Source organism: Sinocyclocheilus rhinocerous, unplaced genomic scaffold (genome assembly GCF_001515625.1).
Source record: "Sinocyclocheilus rhinocerous isolate Xijiao unplaced genomic scaffold, SAMN03320098_v1.1 scaffold291, whole genome shotgun sequence".
Classification (NCBI taxonomy): Eukaryota; Metazoa; Chordata; class Actinopteri; order Cypriniformes; family Cyprinidae; genus Sinocyclocheilus; species Sinocyclocheilus rhinocerous.
The window spans coordinates 68,901-86,964 of record NW_015640451.1 but is presented as its reverse complement, the minus strand read 5'-3'; the positions used below and the strand labels follow the sequence as shown (position 1 = coordinate 86,964).

At 37.7% G+C, this 18,064-nt stretch overlaps 1 protein-coding gene across 1 annotated transcript in view; it reads left to right on the top strand.

The window, feature by feature from the left end:
- Positions 1 to 6,036: 6,036 nt before the first annotated feature.
- Positions 6,037 to 18,064, top strand: part of LOC107752862 (plexin-A1-like) — a gene marked incomplete at its 3' end in the record, with an annotated part of 78,658 nt that continues 66,630 nt past the window's right edge. Inside the window, exon 1 of the mRNA XM_016568933.1 lies at positions 6,037 to 6,164. The remainder of the gene's footprint in view (positions 6,165 to 18,064) is intronic.

Genomic DNA, 18,064 nt, shown 5'->3' with positions numbered 1-18,064 from the left:
TGTTTGGAGAAGGCTGAAGTGATGTCATGAGTCACTGGATGTGATGTCTTGGCAAGCAGGAGATAAGTGTTAATGAGCAACCAAAGCTAGTGTGTCATTCAGAACTGAAAATATAGCCTCCAGTACTTGTCAAAAGTTTGGAAACATTATGATTTTTAAATGTTTTTAATGAAGTCTCTTCTGCTTGCCAGGGCTGCATTTATGTGCTCAAAAATACAGTAAAAAACACTAATATTGTGAAATAATATTACAATTTAAAATAGCTGTTTTCTATCTGAATACGTTGTAAAATGTAATTTATTTCTGTGATCAAAGCTGTATTTTCAGCATCATTACTCCAGTCTTCAGAGTCACATGATCTTCAGAAATCGTTCTAATTTCATGAACTTTTACCAGTTTCTCCTAAACACTGTAGTGTTTGTTTGGACACACAATTAGGTTATACATTTACGCCAGTAGGTGGCGACTGAATTGAATCACTCATTCACCCGATTTATTCAAAACACTTTTTTCATTCAGGAAAGAATCAGTGAGTGAGTCATTGAATTTCTCACTCAACCTAGTCATTCAGAAATTCTTGAATGTCCACTTAGACAAGAAAAGACCATTCGACCAACATATAAATCAACAACACTCAGTATGTTTACATGGACAACAGTATTCTGATTTTAACACGACTAAGACACTACTCTGATTAAGAATCTACCATGTAAACAGATTTTTGATTAACTTAATCCGGCTAAAGTCATACTCGAAGTAAACACTAATCAAATTAAGACATGTGGAGTATTGCTATTTTAGTCGCATTATCGAAGTGCAGTATAGACATGTACACACCTTAATCACATTATTACCGTCGTGTAGGATATTTCGCAGCATTTTGCGACAGGATACACACACGGCAGTGCTCAACCGTTTGACAGCAAATAAAAGAGCATGGCTTCAACACCGCCGTCATCTGTTTGGATGTAAATCATTACAAATAATTAACTGCACTTGAAGCTTTCATAAAATTAAAAATGAAACACCTAAAACTGTAAATGGCATCATAACGAAGACAAACTATATGTTTATACGGGAAGTTCTGGAGGGGACGTCTGATGGCGTCATGTGGGGACGTAATGACGTGTGCAATTAATCAATCTATGTACTATAACATGTAAAACGGGAACATGAAAAGAATATTCTAAAAGCAACTCATGTAAACACCTTAATCATACTATAGTCTTATTTAGAATAAGGTATAAACAATTAGATTACTGATGTCCATGTAAACGTAGTCCTTGTTTTATGTGTCATTTAGGGCTCAGTAAATCTGAAAATGATGACAGTACAATAACAGATGGAAGTGAAAAACACTCGATATCACAGCAGTCCAGGATATATAGAAACATGTCACAAACATTGTCAAATCCAGTGATTAGAAGCCAACAAATGTCCTCAGACTGGTGAGCTCCATGATGTTCCCTCAGCTGTTCTGAAGTCCCAGCTGTGTGCTCGTTCTCGTGGTGTTAAACATCTGTGGATTTGTGTGCTGAAGTGACATTGAGTTCACACAAACAAACAAACAACTACAGTGCAGCAGATTTTGCAGAGCTGCAGGAAAAGTGTGGCAAAAAAGAGTTTTAACATGGTTTTAACATTTTTGTGCATAATTTACATACTTCAATTTGTGTTATTTTATAGGTTTGATGAGGTTATAGTTTCATAAATAAAAAAGGAAAAACGTTTGAAAGCTATTGTACAAGCGGACCCTTTATTTGTGTTCTTAAGAATCAACACTCATAAATATTTTGCACGCTTATTAGCATGTGAGCTGAAGATGCTAAGCAATATTCAGCATGTCTAACTGATCCCAGAGCAACTACAAACATCAGCATATCTTTGTTTTCTGTTTAGCATTCACATTTACTGAGTGCAGCTCCTCAGAGAAATCAGATCCTAAAAACACATCCGTCAGAGTCCAACGCAAGTTCAGATGCGTTCAGAGAATCAACCATCAGATTGTATCCTAAATGAAAAGCTTTATGGTTTTTTACCAAAAATACTGCTGTTATTTGAGGTAAAATGTTATATTTCACTCAGATAAGTTGAGATCCGGGTCATGTTATATTGAAAACCATCTTTATAGAAGTGAGAGGTCATCTTAGGTTTTTTAAAACTCTTTTCTCTTCTTTTTAAATGTTCATCTAAGTTGACCTCCTGATTTGATTTCTGAAATTCGTTTCTGTATATGGACAGGATTTGACTGTAGCTTTTGCATTTCCACATTGTGCAATTCACAATCACATTTTAAATGTGCAGTCATTATGAAAACCACAAACTTCTGCTTTGCCGAGCGCATCTTCAGTATCCAATTACGCAAGTAGGCATTCTATAAGACTTATGAGAGGTTAAGGAATGGTTATTGTCATGGCTGTGATTAGCTGTTCCTGCTTTCAGATCTGCTTTAAAGGAGTAGCTCACTTCCAGAATGAAAATTCTGTCATCATTTACTCACCCTCCACTTGTTCCAAACCTGTATGAGTGTCTTTCTGCTGTTAAACACAAATGAAGATATTTTGAAAAATTTTGGTATCCAAACAGTTAATGAGCACCATTGACTTCCATAGTATTTTTTTTTCCCTACTATGGAAAATTTTCTAAATATCTTTGTTTGTGTTCAACAGAAGAAAGAAACTACAGGTTTGGAACAAGTGGAGGGTGAGTAAATAATGACAGAATTTTCATTCTGGAAGTGAGCTACTCCTTTAACAACATGTATATGTTCTTTCAGCTTTCAATATGAGCTTTTCACTGCCATCAACTGTCAATGGACTACTTTGAACAGGACTTGATTGCACGTAAAATTATTAGCGCCAGACTACAGAAAAATACCTAAGTGAATCATCAGCTGTGGTTTGAATAGCACTGAACATGTCTTCTCCTTTTGCATGACTTTAGCTGGTTTTAATTGGCCTTGAAATCTGAGAAAGATCTTTTAATCAGTGAAAATGAGACGCCATCTGAGGAGAAAAGCTCAGAAATCTTCACCATTTGTTTCAAAGCATCAGCTGTCTTCTGTTCTGCTGTCATGGTCTGGCGTACTAAAAGAGGGATACAATTAAGTTAAAATGGAGTCATATTCAACAATGAGGACTGATTCATTCAATTAAGATGAATTCATAATGTTTCTCAAATGCTAGTAATTGTTTCACTGTGGGTTTATGGAAGTAAAGACATTCCGTGAACAAGAACTGTGGCCTTACACAGGAAAAACAGAAGCTCGTTGGGAAAACCCGTCTTCTGCTTGAAAACACTGTGACACAGCAGAAGTCATTCTGAGAAAAACAGCTGTTTAAAGGAAAAGCAAAAATCATTCTCCAAGAAATAGTTACAAAAAATACATATGACCCCAACATCTAAAATTCTAACTCTAAACAATACAATTCAGATATGTTACTCAAGAATACAAGAGTTCGAAAACAAAACCTCACACTATGACTCCAAAAATAGACTCATGATGAACTTAATATGAGCAGCTGTAGCTGTGATCAAAAGCTCTGTAACTCGAGTGGAGGATGTTGTCTCCTCAGCTGAGCTGATGGAATTAGATGTGATTATAGAGTCTCAAAGGAAGCCATCATAGATGTACATTCAGCGACTGAGGTTTTGTCTCAGCCAACATAACAACGATTCAGCAAGAACCGTGTGTGTATGGATGTGGCAAACTTTATAAGGCTTTTTATAAGGTATAAGACAATTACACGGTCAAACGAGTGCCTTGGACTCTTTAACAAGCTCAACTCCAGCCATAATGCAAAGACCGTAAACATTAAAGTGTCCAAGGTCAAAGCCAAAATAGTCCATTCAAATTCCAGCGAGACAAGAGGCTGAATGTAATCTGAAACCAAGAACGCAAGCACAACTATACCCTCAAACCAGAAAAGAAGGCTTCATCTTGCAGGTGCATAAGAGACATATGCAAAGTATTTAACAGTTGAAATCACAAGAAACAGGTGTGTGAAACAGGTGAAAAGAGTGTCGCTTTGTTTAAAAAATGGTGGAGAAAGTTTGGTGAACAGACATTCTGGTTGTCGAAATAGCACAGATTTAGCACATATTATTTAGGTTTTGCACAGATAATTAATATGAACTTTTTTATGTACTGCTTCAATAAAAACAGGTGAGTTCAATAGATTAGTCATTTGCGAGCTGAAATGTAAGTACGATTTGCTTTAGAAACATCCAAAAATCATTCAAACAGTAATTTTAGGGGAACAATCATTCTTGTCAACTAATTCAAATAGTAAACAAAGTGCCTCATTTAACTTGATAACTTCTTTCCAACGTTTGTCAGTTCCAGGATTTTGTACATTCTAAAAAAATAAAGCTTCCAAAAGGGGGTTTCCGTAGCAGTGTCATAGAAGAACGATTTTTGGTTCCCCAAAGAACCTTTCAGTGAACTGTTCTTCATGTCAAAAGTTCTAAAGGATCTTCATGGAACCATAGATGCCATTAAAGAACCTTATTTTATAGGAGTGTAGATCAGTGCATAAATACATGGCCCAGCAGTTAAAAGTCCAGAATGACTGGTTGGTCAAGTGGGAATGTTTTTGTAGCTTTGAATGTGGGGGGTTACGGGTTGCATTCCAGGCTATTATAACTTTTTACATTATAATTAACCAAAATTGCTCTGTATGTGAGTGTATGTATGTCTTGAATTTGCATTTTGTTTTGTGAACAGATAGAATATATATATGCTGCTATTGCTGTCTGCAACGACCACTCAGCAAAACATTAAAACTAATTCCAGTGCTGGATGACCATTCACTGTAACAAACACTAGAAGAACTGAAGATGCTTCCTCTGTATTAGATGTATTAGATTTATCCCTGCCTTGAGCTATTTCATAGAGTGTTGGGGACAAAACCGGCCATTGCAACTAAATGACGCTTGTGCCTCCGGTGGTGTGTGGATGTCTGTATGACACCTGTGCAAAAAACAGAGTTGTTAATCTCCTTATGGCAGCAATCTTTAAGTAGTGGAATGTGGTGGATAGTTGTACTAACATGGTCTGGTCTGGTGTGTGTGTGTGTTTTAATAGCTTGTCTAAGTTTAAGTGATTAAGTGATCTAATTAAGTGATTATCCAATATGAGCACAATTAGCTAAGAGCCAGATGCTGTCCAGATCTGACCTGTATACTAAGACATGTCATCAAGTGATTTCCGTTTCTTTCCAGGCTAGTACAAACACTTTGATGTGGTTTGGCGAGAGTTTTTTTGTTGTTGGAAAAGACATGAAAGAAAGACATTAATCATATGAAATGCAATATCAGAGTATCTGTTGAGATCTGGCTTTATTGCATCTCCAGCCTTATAGTATAATGTTTTGTTTGAATTATTTATATTGACAAATACTTATATTTACATGCTTGCTTGCATTCACACAATGTTTGTGAGTCTGTGGAGTTGGCGTGTGCGTGAGTGATGTCGCCACCAGCGGATCAATCGACTCTGTGGCCTGAGAGAGCTTTTGTTCTGTATTCAAGTAATCACATGCTCACACAAACACACCAGTCTTTACTTAGTTAACTCCATCACATTATTGCTATAGGAAGAATTTCAGAGATGTTTTATGTTAATGCTTTCAGCACAAGTGAGTTTCCTGTGGTCCCCCCCCCCGATAATACAGAGGGATCAATTTGATTGCTGCCCTGTAATGATTTGTGTAAAATCTTTAATTGAAAAAGGTTCTGAATTTTTTGTCAAATGTAACTTACAGTAATTGTAACACTGTTGTGCTATATTGTTTCAGCACGGTTTATTGTGTATTTTACGGTATTGTATATTATTGCATTTTATGTTGCACTACATTGTCAATGTTGGGATCATTTCTCTACAACAAATTCCTCCAATGTGCAAACTGATTTGGCCAATAAACTTCAGCTTCACAAGCAAGTTTACAGTGTCGTGGCTTTACACGCCGCGAGGTGGCGCTCTAGAGCAGCGTCGAGAGCGATTGATCGTTTCCAGTGCAGTCAGTCCTGGCGCTGCTCAGATCGAGGTTGCTCGCGTTCTGAACGCCGAGCCGCATTCCAGTCGCGCCACGGAACGGGATATTTTGGCGAGTTTGGGAATTTAACTATGACTAGGACATGCCATCCAAGGATCATTCGAACGTGTAAGTGCCATACACGAATTACCTGAACTGTCTGCGTTAAAATGGTTAGAAATGTGAGTAGAAATCTTCATGGCAGTAGTTTTGAAAGCAGGATCTTGTAGCCCAGCTCTGCGTTGAGATGAGACTCGTGTAGTATGTAATTTAAGTGTGGAAACCAGCGTTTGGCTTTTACACTATCCGAATACCACGGATTATTCCGTACAAAACTTTAAGAACCCGGCGTTCAATTGTTGCCGGAGAGTGGATCACATTTTGCGACTTTGTAAACACTTGGATGTCTGGTTTGCTGGAACCTGGTAGTTGGAAATGTGTTTTCACACAGTCCTTTTACAAGAGCGTAACCTGTGATGAAAGGTTGGGAATTTATTACCGATTACATTTCCTCGAACGCTCGGCTGAATGGCAGCGTTAAAGTATCAAACGTATCGGTTTCGTTTACTTGATCCGGTTTGTATACTTTCCAAACACGTTGTAGAGTTCAACTAACTTGGGTCGTGGTAGACTGCGTTGTGTCAAAGCATTTAGAGTCCAGAGAAGAAGGACAGCAAGCGGCATGGTGAGGGGTTGTTCTGGCAGGGTTCGGTCAAAGTTACTGAGAACGATAAGAAACTGACATTCCATATGCGTTTTGGGCAATTCTCACGTAAATAAAGACCAGGGATGCGTTTCCCAAAAGCATTGTAAGCGTAAGTACATCGTAGACCCATTGAAACCAATGGAGCTACGATCAATTTAGGCTTACGATGCGTTTGGGAAACGCAGCCCTGGACGTTTCAGGAACGCGGTGTATGAACGCTCCGATTTGAAAATCGTCTCGGAACCATATGTTGTTAAAGGGGCTATTTTTAAACTACCCCTCCTGTTTCTCCATCCAGAGGCACCCTCATCTGAGAGGACCACATGTTGCTTTGGTAAAAATCGATTGGCTCTAATTGATTTAAAAATTATTAGTCACGGCGTGTTGTGTTAAAAGGGCGTTAACAGCAGAACTGGTTATGGAAGCTGTTGTTGCGGCGCATCTGAAGGTTCTGCCTGTCCGTGGGTGTGTATAAGCGCGTACATAGACTACTACTATTCATTTTCTTGGTCTTCATTGGATCTGCATTTATGTGATCCTGTACGGGGCATGAAAACCATATATAAACCATTTGCAAAGAAGTTGACAGACGTGACCTCATCATTTGCCGCTACATGATAATTGAGCTCGCGCAGGCTTTTTAATGAACATTGACTGGTGGGGTTTTGGTTACTGATGGATCTAAAGGGTTTAAGAAATGGACCCTAGTAAAACGATTGGTCTCGACATCTCAGACGACTATTCATGGTCCCTGTCTTTTCTATTGCTATCACGACGTGACGGTTAAGAGCGTGACGGACATTCAGATGGAAATTGGGAATGTGTTTCCTCAGGCGTGAGGGAATCGTTTGTTTAGACTCCAAACACAACCCTAACGGGAATAATCTCACGGTTTGCCTATGGAAGAATAAAAAAAAAAACGACTTCTTTAAGAAAGAGACCCTAGTAAAACGATTGGTCTCGACATCTCAGACGACTATTCATGGTCCCTGTCTTTTCTATTGCTATCACGACGTGACGGTTAAGAGCGTGACGGACATTCAGATGGAAATTTGTAATGTGTTTCCTCAGGCGTGAGGGAATCGTTTGTTTAGACTCCCAACACAACCCTAACGGGAATAATCTCACGGTTTGCCTATGGAAGAATAAAAAAAAAAACGACTAAAGGCCCCGTAGGTCAGCGAGTTAAAGCCATCTCCCTCTTTTGGACGTGTATTATATGAATATAATTCACATCTGTGTAACGTTAACCAAACCACTTAACGGTCATGTTGCGGTTGGGTTGAGTGACTTTATTACCTCTATTAGATTCCTGGATTCCTGAAATAATTTCGATTTGTCAAATGTTTAATAAGGACTTCTTAAACGTGTTATCAGGTTGAAACCCGTCTGTAAGCATTTCCTATCAAATTAGCTAGAGTTCGAGGTCTCTCAGACCCCACAGTCCTAGAATACGAACCTGATGTAGTGTCGAGCAAACTTTACCTCAGAATTAAGACCGGTGACCTTGCGAAGTGTGTTTTTACCGTGAAAAATCCGTTATTCGGATTCGCGCCGTTTGTGATACATGTGTGGAGTTTAGAATGCGAACTGGCCCGCGCGCTGCTGTAGAGCGGCAGATGTGCGCATGCGCGAAGTCTTCCCCTCCTCACTGGCGCGACTGGTTTTACTCAGACCCACAGCACAACTAATGACCAAGATTAGCTCCTTTACCAAAATAATTTATCACAGCAAGACAAAAATGATTGGAAATAAATTGCATGCGCGGGGGGAAATAATTACGGAGCGAAGGATACAGGCGCTGCAGTAAATTGGGCACAAAGGGAGAGAATTAGGCTATTGTTTTTGTTATAGATTATTATGAGTGGAGATGTGAAATGAATTTGGCCAAATTAAAGATTAATGAACGTGTGGGGGAGAGAGATAAGATCTTCTTGGCAAAATTGCTGCGATTAAGCATTAGAATTTACTGTACCATGGTATCAGATGGTAATAGATTTGATATATCATGGTATGGAATATGGTATAGGTTCTGGTCAAAAACCCATGGCGGTACCATAGTATTTTTGGTACTTGTTTGTTAGTGTCTAGTGTTCAACTACGAGAGTGTCGTCTTTGTGTATTTTGTGCTCCTTGTGTTGTCAGCATCCCAGGCTGCAGCAAGAGGACTCATAATTGTGGCATTCTGTGGCCCATAGCTCACCCTCTGTTTGACTTCTATTTATAATCTCTCTCTGCGTCCACTGCCATTCTGTCTCTGTCTCTCACTCTGTACTGGGTCAACGCTTGTGTGCCGCTTTGCCAGTCCATAACGCAAGGGTTTCAGGACCTATAACTTGACTGAAAGAAGTCTCTAGGGCTCCTTATGATCTATTGGTCTCTTGTGCTCTATTATAAGTTGTGTTAGTGAGTTGTGAAAATACTGTCTCTGTTCAGATGATGTGACTCCAGAGACGTATGAAGGCTCTCAAGCAAATCAAAGTAAATTTTAGTTGTAAAATGCATGGACACCATTATGAGCTCTGCACAGCTACAAACAGATTAACAACCAGCTAGTGAAGTCAACTGGTTCATATAGTTTTTTTTTTCTAATTTTAGTGTTGATGTTTTTCTAGCTGCGTTTAATTATCATGTTGTGATTTAGCTGTTAATGTTGTAAAACCAACCCAGAAAAGTGGAAATACAGGACTTTTTATTTGAAAATTAGCTTTTTACATGCATGTAACTCCTGTTTGTTTTAATTTTTTTCCTCATTTATATCCCTCTCTCTCTCTCTCTCTCTCTCTCTCTCTCTCTCACACACACACACACACACACACACACACATTTTCTTAAGGCCTAAGGCCAGTGGTGATATTAAAAAGCATTTAAAAGGTCTGGCTGTTACTCTGTTTGTTAAAGAGCAAACAGCGAGAAGTCTTCACACACAGACACTGTTAACTCTGTCCAACCTTCAGGCAGTCACTGCACAGTTTGACCTGCCTTGAAATCACACGTTCACTTGTGTCCATACTAGTGATAGACTGATAAATTGTACAATATTTGCCTATTTTGAGATCATCAACATTGGCTGATAACTTTACCCACTAGACTTGTTGATGGATAATGGCCAATTTTAGTTTTCAAATATTTGAGTCAATTTTTGAGTGAATTTCTGCATGAATGTTTACATCCCAATTGCAATAATGTGTATTTGTGACCTACATTACATACATATTTCCTTTTATTTAACTTTGGCCACCTCATACTCTAGTTATCAACCCATATTGGTTGGCTACTAGTCAACAAACCATACTAGACTGATATCATGCTTCAGAATGCAGACAAATGCTCCACAAACTTCAGTCAAGACTCTCAATAAGACAGCATTTTGTCATTTTGACCTTTGCGGTCTAGCATTTGGTCTGTTTTTGTAAATTACTCATACCTTTTGAATTCTGTTGATATGTGGCCTTTGCTTTGAAGTGCATTTGCTTTACTTTTTAAAGTGGTTTGAATCAAAAATGTCACAGTGCTGAAGTTTGGTAGTCATGACAAAATCCGATCCAGAACAAGAAAAGCAAGCATTTCAAAGTTTCTTTAGTTTGAAAATGTTATCACCTTTTATCACCAGTAAAACTCAGCAACGGAAACTAGCTTTCAGTGGGATGTGGTTTTTCTTTGGATGGCATGTGAACACTTTGAGTTGGCAGCTATACATTATTAATATCCAGCCTATTCCAGTTTTATTTTCATCCGCTACACTTTTAACTTCTTCAAAGGGCCTCCATTCTCTCTCTCTCTCTCTCTCTCTCTCTCTTCCCTGTGTGATATCTGTTATTTTGGATGAGTTGTTTCTCAGGAATGGCCGACAATTGCTGTGGTTACACAATGCAAGCAAACCGTTTTCCTGATTATACTTGAATGCATATAGATGTGAACACATCCGATGCTTAATACAGAAGCTTGTTGCCCTTTGCACATTTAAAGACTCCCAGTTTTGTGTTTGTAATGTTGTCGACTTAATGTTGCACAGTTTACACAGCTAATTGTAGAGTAGGTGCGTCTTGGCTGAGATCATCCTCCTGTAATTCAGTTCTTGCACAATCTCATGCTATTCGAGAGTTGATTCTTAACTATTTCGGCAGACAACGTGGAGGAAAGATATGCAGTTGGTTTGTACAAAACAAGTAAAGAAATTACAGTTTAGAAAGTGGTTGGCGAGATGTGGGAAGCAGCTCGCTGCCACTTTGGCTTGTTAATTTGTTTGTTTGTATTTTAGCTCCTGCTTCCCACTGCTTCACCCTCCTCTCGGGATCTTTTTCGCAATTTCATTATCTGATTGCTGTTATTTTGCTTGTTGTTGATAGTGTGCACATCTGTAGCATCTGCGATCCCTGGCACATGTAATGAGCTGGCTGCAATTTGGAGTTTTTGTTGCAAACTTAAAGCTAAAGTGTGTGACTTCTTCACCACTAAACGGAATCTTGAAATAACGACTTTTAAACAGAAAGTCTCACCACCACAAACTCGCCATTGGTTGAGTCAGACTGAATGGGCGTCTCAAACATAGGATGGCACCACAGTGTTTATGCTTTTTTCAATTAAAACAAATCAAATGGTTTACTTTAAATTGTCTCTGTATATTAAGCTGGAATTGAAGTACTGAACATTTCTCACACTTCAGCTTCAAAACACGAAAGGACCTTTGTTGTATGGCATTGGTTAGACTTTACAGCTTTGTCTGAAGCACATGCATGTTGGCTTAAACTAGTCCTTTATGTTGTCAAGTGTGTTTGAACAGCACAAATGACATGTCCGTCCTGTCAGAGAATGAAAAGCGAGCAGAATCTGAAGTAATGAATGAATCTTCATGCTGTGAATTTGAGCCGTGTTTGTGACGTATAGTTAGTGATGCGCTCTGTGTTGTTTGGACAGAAGTCAAAGTATTGTACTGGAGTTTACTGCTGTGCGAGTCATTTTTGGGTCGTGCATATATAGTATGTGATTCAGATAGGAAATGGTCATGCATCCATACGGCTGATGATACGTGTTTTCTCTCTCTTTGTCAACTTGACTTCTCTCATCACTCCCACTCGCTCTGCTTTTTCTCTGGTTGTTTTCTTCTGCCCTCCTCGCATTGCTCATCTTCTGTGCATGTGTGTGTGTGTGTGTGTCAGTGTTTGGATGTGTTTCTGGTAAATAGACGTGGTCCAGCCCCGATCTGTGATTTGTTTTTCCTTTAAAGCTGTTCTCCTCCTGCAGTTTTAACCGCACAGCCGTTTAAATAATTCAGCATCTTAAGCTCAGCTTGTAAATAATGCGAGCCCACATATTGCACTGCAGCGAACTCTGTGTTTAATTTAATACAACTCAGTGCATTCATAATTTCTAAAAGCCTTTTTAATGCAAATGTTTCAATTGTAAATGACACATGTACACACACTGCAACACGTAGTTTTAATTATAACGTGCTCCAGCGAGAACTAATGAGATTTATTTCCTTCAGTGAGTTATGGCGTTGCTCAAACAGTTTTCTTCCCATGAGCCAATGCGTCTGTGCTCTCTGCTCTGTGTTTGTCTTGTTTGATTGCACTAAGTGGTTGTATATCTAGTGCTGTTTTATTACAGGGCTTGCAAGCACTATATTCAGATTCCCTTTTAGTTTTTTCTGCAATTAATTCAGTCCCAATCGCTCTGCAATAATTCACCCACAAATTTAAGCTCTGTCATCGTTTAGTCATTCCCCATTTTGTTTTCTTTTTCTGAGTAACACAATAGCAGATTTTAGGCAGAATGTCTGAGCTGCTGTTATTCATGCAAGAAAAGTTTGGAGCTGAGCTTCAAAAAATGACAAAAACACCATTAAAGTAGTCCATATTATACTGTAACTGTACAAGTCTTTTGTGCCTCAAACCTTAACTTGCATAACATGTTAACACTATCGCTGCCTTGCTAGCATGTTACAGTGAGAGCTGAAAGGAGCACTGAGGATTATATATGCATGCAAATGAGTGCAATAATGCTGTTTGTGTTTTGTCTGTAGATTTTAGTTGCACTGTATGTTTGTGTATGAGCTGGTTTCTCTTCGTTTATTTATTGTTTAGCTCTGTTCCACAACCTAGCTGTCTACTGCCAACATAGGCAGCCAGCTACCTTCTAAAAAAGCATCTGAGATGAAAAATCATAAGTGACTGATTTGAAACGCTTTATATTGGCAACAACTCTGTGCATCATAGAAATAAAATTCCTCTTTGGAAATGCATGCTGGAGAGACTCGATTCAGTGGTTCTAAGAATATATGTTTTACTTTTAGATTTACATTTATGCATTTAGCAGATGCTTTTATCCAAAGCAACTTACAAAAAAGAGGAACCAAAAAATTTGTCAAATCAATCTATACAAATTTGTCCAACCAGCATGTCGCTAACCAAATGATGCAGTTCTCTAGCTAGTATAAAAATACATCACACACATATTGGGTAAAATTAACTATATTATTGGTATTGAATGAATTGTATCTATAATTTCTCCCATTTTGTCCACCATTATGGATGTTTTTTTTCACCACTGATCTCGGCACAGTGTTTTCAAGGATTGCCATCTCCGTGAAGCATGCATGTGATGCTGGCCTGAAATATGGTATCTTAGAAGGCGGCATAAATATTCTGCCTACCTTTATGGCGTATGGCATACTTTTAAAGCTTTTAAATGCTGCCTCGAGAGGGTTTTGGAGCAGGGCGTTTGTGTGTGTCTGCGATGGCCAAAAGCTCTCACAGATTGCAGTATGACATTCATGCTTTTCCTTATAATCCTTCAATGAGCATATCTCATATCAGAGAGGCTGTTGTGTGCATTGATAGTGTAATCTGTAAATTCTATGCTGTGTTAATGTTGTCATTTCACACTTCACTGCACCTTTTAAGGAGCCTGTTTTCACATTAATAACATTCCAGCAGCGTGAGATGAAGAAACAGGCATTTGAGTGAGTGGTTTTCACCAGAGTCTGACTCTTTTATCACGCCATATTATTTTAATTTCAGATCATGGTTATGGTATATATAAAGATATAGTTATATTAGCTGAAAATTCAACCACAAAATGCTTTACATATTAAACAACCATGGAATAATTGCCTGCTTTATAAATGAAAGGCTCTGTATCTCATTTAATTATCTTCCTTTTTTTTTTAAACTTGATAGTTCACCACAGCTGGCTTGATTTCACCGCTGGAGGTTTCGCTGAGAAATCAGTGTCTTGATTGTGCCGGCGTCAGACAGCTGATTGCAGGAGACACCGAGAGCGTCCTGTGCACACACTCACGCCGGGGCGCTTTCTGTCTGTCTGTGCTTATGGAAAAATAAAGACGCTACAGACTATAGCATAAATGCGTCTGATTGAATGATGTGAGAGGGGGGAAAAAATCTGAAAAGTCTTTGTGTGCAATCAAGGTGGTGTGGGTGGAGAATTGTGTTAACCAAAAATATTATATGCATGATCCAATCAAAATCTGATGGATGAAATCAAGTGGCTCTGTTATTTCCCACTGAAAATACATCACACATTATGAAGGTTAAATGAGTTGAATGTCATTTTGTGTTGTGTTTTCGTGTCTTATCAGATTTGAGGTGAGTTTGTTTTCTTAGCACTAGAGCTTTTATTTGATTGTCATCTTAGTGAGATCAGATTTGATGTGTCTGATATGGACAAATACAGCGTGTTTTAAATGCTAATTAAGACGATTATTGAACTGAAGTCAAGCTCTTGTCAGTAGAACTTACTACATACTGCACATTCTGTATTTCTATACAACCTAAATCAGTGTGTTGCTTCCAGTTATCATCTTGGAAAAATGTATTTAATATTTAAACTCTGCAAATAATGAGCAAGAAAAAGATTTTTGGCGACTGCTTTTATGGTTTTATCACACTAGAAATGGAAGCGCATTGCATTATGTTAAAAGTTGTTTTTTCAATTCTCTTCTGCTCACCAAAGTTGCATTTATTTGATCAAAAACACAGTAAAAGCAGTAATATTGTAAAATATTGTTACAATTTAAAACAGCTGTTTTCTATGTGAATATCTGTTAAACTGTAATTTATTTCTGTGATGCGCAGCTGAATTTTCAGCATCATTACTCCGGTCTTCAGTGTTACATGATCTTTCAGAAATCATTCTAATATGCTGATTTGCTGCTCGAGAAACATTTCTGATTATTATCAATGTTGAAAACGTTTGTGCTGACAAATAATTGTGTGGAAACCGTGATACATTAGATTTTTCTGGAACCTTTGATGAATAGAAAGTTCAAAAGAACAGCATTGATTTGAAATAGAAATCTTTTGTAACATTATAAATGACACTTTTGATCAATTTAACGCATCCCTGATGAATAAAACTATTAATTTCATTCAAGATTAACAATGACACCCTGATTTGCGATTTCATTGTTTTTGTGCCAGAAAAATACAGCTCGTATCAAATGATAAATTATATCTTTGGATAGTTGTATATATTTGAAAAAAAAAAATGTTGTTGCCTGAAATTGCTTAAATGTAGTTAGCGACTTTTTGTTAGTAGTTTATGCATAGTTACCATTTTCATTTTTAAAGAAGTTTGACTGTAGTTGACCTGTGGTTTAAAAAAATACAGTTTTAAAGTAGCAAACAAGCAAAATTCTTATTATTGTATGTAAAATCTTCAGTAGCCTATATCCCCCAGTCCTGTGTGTTTACACATGTAACCTGTATCTTATGTAAATGTTGAGGTTTAAGAGGTTAAAACCACACACTGATGTCATGCATGCAAATAAAAAGCGCTCCGACTCTCAAGGTGAGAGTGTGTGTTTTAGCGGTGAAGAAGTCGAGCTGGTTTGTCCGGGTGAGTCACTGTTTGGAGCTTTCTCCGCTGGTTGGTTTATCATAGATGCTACTTTTGTCTCTCAGAGCTGCAGCTTGAAGTTTGTTTGAAACGTCACAGATCTGCGGGATACAAACACTCGTTCATTTGCATTCCAATCATGAATACAATTGCATTATGCAAAATAGAAATTTACTTTTTGTTTCGTGTTTAATGGATAGTTCACCCAAAAAATGAAATTTCTGTCATTTACTCAACGTCAAGTTGTTCAAAAATCTGTTTTAGCTTCTTCTTTTGGTTCGGAAATATTCCAGACATTTTGGAAACTTTCCAGGTTTTTTTGGAATATTTCAGGGATTTTTGGAATGTTTCCGGAAATGTTCCACCCCTTTGCAACCCTAGACATCACCTTTCCCTGAAGTTGCAGTCAGCACCTGTTTTCTGCAGAACACACACTCACCGTCTCTCTCTCTCTCGCTTTCTGTGTGCAGTGGCACAAATCTGCAATTCAATTTGCAACAGTTTAATTTGTGTTTAAGATGCAAATGTAGCCTTCTGATAATGAGAATGCTAAACAGAGAGGAGGGAGTCCAGAGCGCAGCAAATGAGACGCAGGACAGAATAGAATTATCTGTCTGTAAAGGTCACAAAACGAGAGTTGAGATGGCAAGAAAACAAATCGGATGGAAAATTTCACTCTTCGACTGTTTTAAAGCCCTCTAATGCTGAGAGACAGACAGAAACGCAACCGAGAAGAAAAAAAAAAAAATATATATATATATATTTTTTAAATTATCACTTCATTTAATCACATTAAACTAATTATTTTTGACTTCCTTGTTGCAGTTTAGATAATAATAAAATGTATTAAATACAATATAAACAAATTATTAAAAGTCATTAACAATTTAACTTGGTTTTTTTTCAATTGAACTGTGTGCTTAAAATACAAACACATTAAGTCGAAGGTCTTTCATCTATGAAATTTGATTATATTAAAAATATATTAAATACAATCTAAATAAAATATGAAAAATATTAAGTTATTAAAGTTTTGTTTTTCCAATTCCAGTGTATACTTAAAACACATACAAATTGCATTATCTTTTAAATCATCTAATCACATTAAAGATGGAATCACATAATTATTTATGACTTCAAAGCTTTGTAAGCTGATATTGCAGTAAAGTGTAAAATAGAGCACTATGCATTGTTCTTTTTTATAGGTATATTGCATTTATAGTATAGAGTTAAATCCTTGTTTAGTAGTTCAGTCATTGCACAAGCAGACTCCAGAGGACTGTTCTTCATGCATCTGATTTCATTTGTAGAGCGCATGTAATGCACTACTGCACCGGAAAAACAATCCATCCGTTTCTAAAATTCACTTAATTTGCTTATTTGCATAACACCATGTGACTGGAATTTAAAGTGCATCATAATCACTGATCGCAAAACATGGCAATGGATATGATGTAATACTGGCGACAGGTCTCTGCAGCTCCGAGAGAGACAGGTGAGCGAATGCAGCATTTAGCCTGATTTACTAGTTCATCATTCATTCCCTCTGTGTGTCATGCATATGCATGCATGCAAATGTTCACGCTTTTATGTTATGCACATCATGCTGTGATTGTGAGATTGACTGCTCAGATGTTTCTGTTCTCTCGGATCACACATCTGTTGTTGTGGAAGGTGACGAACCCGTTTGATTTAAAGAACTTGCACAATGTTATCTCTCACACACTCAGCTGTACTGCATCTTACACTTCACTGACTAGGGTTGGGTATCGTTTGGGCTTTTTCGATACCGGTGCCAAATCGATACTTTTAAAACGGTTCCGGTGCCTAAACAGTGCCTGAACCGATACTTATTAAAAAATAAATAAATAAAAATTCCCCAAAAAATGATGGATTGGGCATTAGCACTATAAACACATGATGTCTGTTTCATTCATACTGGATGTCAGAGGGCGCCCTCGCACAGAAAATCCACATATCCAGTCACAGAAGTAGCGAAACTCAGGAAATCCCTTAAATGGACAAAGGCATTACTATTATAGCTGTAAGTTAACTGAGAAAACAGAACATATAAACGTTTTGAATGATAAAACAAAGACAATAAACACTCGACTGCAACAATATAGTTTATCTGTGTTATTCAAGCCATCTCTAGTATTTTCATAATAAAGTATATTTATAATCCATTGCTAATCGATGTATTCTTTTTAAAGTAGCCTATGGAACATATTTTCTGCCTCATTCTGTGACAAGAAGCCTCATCAGATCACAAAAGGAAGCATTTGACTGGTGTTGTGGAGTAAAAAGGTTATAATGTTCTCTTTTGTTGGACAACAGGTTTAGAAATGTGAATACAAGGGAAGTTTAGCTTTAGGCATTTTAATTTAAGCATGTTTAGCTTAGTTAACGGAAGGCTACCTGCTGCCATCAGAGCAAGTGTAATTACTGCATTCACGCACTCCTC